The following is a 5,200-nucleotide window of genomic DNA, read 5'->3' on the forward strand; positions in this document are numbered from 1 at the left end:
GAAAGGGTTGTGAGCAAGTCCCAGAAAAACCGCAAGAAAGCATGGGTTTCCCCTTGCAGGCTGGCAGCAATCTTACTTGGTGTGCTTGGGGGCAGTGGGCACACGTAATTCTGTGTGTGCATGTGGTCAGCATGCAGCTAGACAGGGTCTTGGGAGCAGCCCCAGCAGCTGGATACAGGTAAGTAAGTGTATGGGGAGTGGGGTTTGGAGGGCCAGGATGTGTGTGTGGGTGTGGAGGGGATAGGGGCTGTATGGAGGGGTGCCTGCTGGCACTAGGGCAGGGGTGGGCAAAATGCGGCCCACCAGGCCATTCTATCCGGCCCACAGGGTCCCTAAAAAATGTAGAAAATTAATATATATCTGCCTTGGCTTGTCAAAGCTCAGTAAGCGGCCCTCCGCCCAATATAAGTGCCCGCCCCTGCACTAGGGGAAGGCGGCCAGGCACCAAGGCTACATCAGGGCAGGGGGAGCCAGTGGGGAGCTGTGTGACTGAGTCAGCGGCACCAGAGCCAGTGCCTGTACTCACAGGGGCAGGGTGGCCAGGAGATGCTGTTCAGGGGGCAGGTGGGGCTGTGACCAGGCTGCCTGATGCAGTGCAGGAGCCCCAGCCCAGGGCGGTGGGGGAGGAGGGAGAAGGAGTGCCACAGGCCTCCCCTCATCTTCCCTCCAGCCAGGGCCAGACTTGCTCTGCTGCCACCTGCATGACCTGGAGCTGCTGCATCCGCTACAAATGGACAAGGGAGAAGAGATTGACCTCACATACCTGGACTTTAAAAAAGCCTTTGATCTGGTGTCCCATGATCTCCTCCTGAAAAAATTGGCCAACTGTGGCCTCGGGTGCATCACAGTCCAATGGTTGGGGAATTGGCTCCGAGGTCAGACCCAGAGACTGGTGGTTGATGGAAGCGAATCATCATGGTGCTCCGTGACCAGTGGTGACCCCCAAGGCTCCATTCTTGGACCTGTTCTCTTCAACGTCTTTACCAACAACGTGGATATTGGTGTCAGAAGTGGACTGGCCAAGTTTACCAATGACACCAAACTTTGGGGTAGAGCATCCACACCTGAGGATAGGCTGGTGATCCAGGCTGACTTGGATAGGCTGAAATAGTGAGCAGATACAAACCTGATGACTTTCAATACTGACAAATGTAAGGTACTCCACTTTGGGGGAAAAAAACCCACATCATGTTTATAGGCTCAGCAGTGCTACGCTCACTAGCACCAAAGCCAAAAGAGACTTGGGGGTCTGATTGACCACAAGATGAACATGAGCCACCAGTGTGATGTTGCAACTGGTAAAGCAGACCAAACTCTGGCTTGCATCCAATGATGCTTCTCAAGTAAATCTCAGGATATCATCCTCCCACTGTATTCAGCCTTGGTGAGACTGCAGCTGAACTACTGTATCCAGTTCTGGGCTCCACAATTCAAGAAGGATGTGGAGAAGCTTGAGAGAACCACGCAAATGATCAAAAGGCAGGAGAACAGGCCTTATGATGAGAGGCTGAGAGCCATGGGACTCTTCAGTCTGGAAAAGTGCAGGCTCGGGGGGACCTGATAGCAGCCTATAAGTACATCAGGGTGTGCATCAGGATCTGGGGGAACGCTTGTTCACCAGAACTCCCTGAAGACTGACAATGTCCAATGGTCACAAACTCCCCCTAGACTGTTTTAGGCTGGACATAAGGAAAAACTTCTTTACTGTCTGAGCCCCCAAGGCCTGGAATAGGCTCCCTCCAAAAGTGGTACAACCACCTACTCTGGATTCCTTTAAGAAGCATTTGGACACTTATCTTGCTGGGATCCTTCGACCCTAGACGACTTCCTGCCCCTGGGGCAGGGGGCTGGACTCGATGATCTCTCGAGGTCCCTTCTAGCCCTAATATCTATGGAATCTATGGAATCCACCATGCTCTGGCCTGAGCGGGATGGTGGCAGCTGGGGGCCCCCTCCAGCAGGGCTGGGAGGGGCAGAGGGCTGCAGACTGGGAGTGAGGGGAACCAGCATGGCCCAGGGGGCAGGGGACTGTGGATCAGAAGTGAGGGCACCAGCAGGGCACAGGGATCTATGGCTTGGGAGTGAGGGGCACCGGCAAGGCTAAGGGGCTGTGGGATAGGAGTGAGGGGCACTGGCAGGGCCAGGGGACTGTGGGTTGCGACTGGCCATTGATGTTTACAAATGAACCCTGACACAAAAAATGTTGAGAACTACTATGGTAGATAACATAAAGACTTTGGAGATAGTTCTAGAAACAAGTGCTCTCTACTTCAGTCAACACAGGAGCTATGGAGATCCAGACAAAGCTATAAGATACCTGCCAGCAGTTTTCTGCCTCAGTTTCCTCACCATTCATCTTCAGATATGGGTCAGAACTTTCCACATTCCTTTCTTGCTGCTCCGTTTCTAGGAACGTCCCACAGAAACCAGTGTTATACAAACACAGCTCTTAATATTTTGTATCATTTGCTCATTTTCTACATATATGTGCCCATCTGGAAATTGAGGATCCATTTTAAAGGGTATTTCAATGTACTCTTTCTGGAGAACCCTTTTGCAGAATGGGAGGTATTGCTAAGGAAATGTTTGCTGTCCAATGTGCAATTGCAGTTGAAATGCACATCTGCAGGACATATTAAAATCAACATCCAGTTCAGCTGGCACAAGACTCATTTAAATAAACCACATGAGCTTGGTCAAACCTGGATGAATCCAGCCGTCTGCAGCAGTTTGTGCTAAAATCCAAGAGCTGTTTCTAAGCATTACACAAGCAGCCTAATGCAGCTGAGTGCTGCTTAAAGGAGAGAACAGATGTGTCTGTGAACATTAGATTTTAGACAGACTAAGAATCGCTACATGAATTTTACAGAATTCCTCCCCTCCCCCTTACACAAATAGGTTTGCTATTTCCAAACCATCCCACACAGATGCTTGGTCCCAGGCTCTTGTTGGGAAACCTCCAATGAGGGAGATTCCACAGCTTCCCTTAGAGTCTCTCTCACATACACAAAGAAATATTATATTATAATAAAAACCTGACCTTCCATTTGGATCAGGATAATTAGGGAGATCCAGCATTCCTTTTAAAGCTTTTTGGGTCAGAGTAGCATGGCTGAACACAGGAGAACAGAGACAGCTGGAAGCCATACACAAGCTAAAGGAAAAACCGAGACAGGCATAGATTCTGAGTCACATTTTTCATTAAATGAAGAAAAAAAAAAAGTCTACTGGATAGTTTATCTTTATTTTATATTGTCCAGAAGCAAATCCTGTCAAGCTCCATAACTATTTTGCTTAATATCAAAACATGTTACCATTTCAGTATAGTTTGAACTTTGGCATTTTTCTTAAAATACATGCAATTTCTTTCTCCATATATAGTACAACTGTTCAATTTATTCAATTTAATATTTTGCCAAGAACTTAAATAACTTGTTGGCAAAACTTGGGGGTGCCCAAACATAGGTTTCTAGATCCACATTAATTACCTAAATAAGTGACCCAGCTTTCAAAAAGTACCTAATATGGGCTTAGCCACCAGTTTTGAAAATCAGGGCCCTAATTTTTCCTTCTTTGTGCATTTAAAAGCAGCATGCTACAAAGTAGGTTGTTGCCTATGAAAAGCCATGCTAGTTAGTTCCTAAGGTGCCACCCTACCCTTCCTACTACCTGATTAAATACAAACACCAATGCTTAGGATAATTGTGCGTGAAGGGCTTTGCTTCAGCAGCTTATAAAACGCTTTTCCAAAGCACTTTACAGAACCTTTTAATCATTTAAGTAGACTCATGATTACTTACTCTCTTTTAGAGTTGGAGAGAAAAGGCAAACTTTGTAAGGACACAAATGGAGTCAGAACCAGAATTAAAATGGGAGTCCAAAATCATCAACAGTACAGTCATGAGGAGGTATATCACCTGAAGCCACTCTTAACATATATATCTTTTTTAATTGATTAGACTTTATCCCTGACAAGGGTCCTTTAAAAAAGAATAAAAACCAGCAAAGGGAAGTGTGTGAAGACACTGAATTTCCCTGGTCAAACTTCTTGTATGTTCATCTGCATTAAATAAGTATGAGCAGCTCTAAAATGCCATGGCATTAAGAACATACTGCATCCAAGTCATCTCCAAATCAAGAACACAGAAAAAATCCACATCCCTCGCTCACATACAACTGGCAAAGGCTGGTCAGATTCTGTTATGAGCAAGCCATTTGCTTAACCTGGTGAAAGACTCGAACTTTGCAAACTGCGTAAGTGAGCTATTCTCAGAACCAAAGAGAAAACAGCCTTCTTTGTATGTGGGACATGAAAATCAAGAAGTACCTTTTGTTATAATTATCTCAGGTTGATGAGTAGCTCACAAATTAAGCCTTCCTAAATGACTGTAGTTATAATAAAATTAAGCTGTTATGCCAATCGCTTGCCAAAAAGGCTGATTTTTAGGGCTGTTGTTAAATGTTCCCTCAGCTGTTATGATATTTCCATCATCCCTTGGTTGTCATGGCACGTGGCCTAAAGAGCCTTGTCTGTGTCTAACACATTATGAATTATTTTAATAGTGCCTGGCCTGTAACCTCAAACCCACACAGACATACATCGTGAAGCATGGTATTACATTCTGGATGGGAGCAACTATAATATTTAACATGTAGCACTTACACAGCACTTCAAAGTGTTACATGAAGATTGATTGTCATCATTCCTGCAAGTCGCCCACTTCCGTGCTTGACCAGATGACCAGGCTCCTCTCTTAAAAGGTGATACAGATTAGATAATATGGCTTTAATCTTTTTTTGAATTTGCATTTAACAATAAGTGAAAAAGTTGCTTTTTCTGCCTACTGGTCTCTGGGTAGAATTTAAGAGATTGGTTTTGATCTATCACTGACAGCTAGGTAGCAGATGAGCTAACACTCTTATTAAGCTAGTAATCAGTAATTGTTTCACCATTTAACTTGCCTATTCTCCCTCTCCCTTGCCCTTTAATTTTAAGCACTTACATAGCACATCACCTGCTTTCCCATCACATGTACCTACTGCATATTCTTTAGGTACTTACAGACATTCAGGGAGGTTAGAGTACATTAAAAATGGCCACCTGATCTAACTTAGTTCACTCAGATGCAGATCTTACACTATGGGTGCAGACAGAAGTGACAGTTTTCACCTGATCTGGCCACAGAAAGCAATTTATAAC

General features: G+C 45.2%; 1 long non-coding RNA gene across 1 annotated transcript; it reads right to left on the reverse strand.

Annotated features, from left to right (window-relative positions):
* Positions 1-713: 713 nt before the first annotated feature.
* Positions 714-4,867, reverse strand: LOC109286255 (uncharacterized). The gene is made up of 3 exons (XR_009461555.1): positions 4,664-4,867; positions 2,318-3,154; positions 714-1,102 (listed from the first exon to the last, which is right to left on the reverse strand). It is a non-coding gene; the product is annotated as an uncharacterized LOC109286255 (long non-coding RNA).
* Positions 4,868-5,200: the final 333 nt, after the last annotated feature.

The sequence above is a fragment of the Alligator mississippiensis genome, chromosome 1 (genome assembly GCF_030867095.1).
Source record: "Alligator mississippiensis isolate rAllMis1 chromosome 1, rAllMis1, whole genome shotgun sequence".
Taxonomy (NCBI): domain Eukaryota; kingdom Metazoa; phylum Chordata; order Crocodylia; family Alligatoridae; genus Alligator; species Alligator mississippiensis.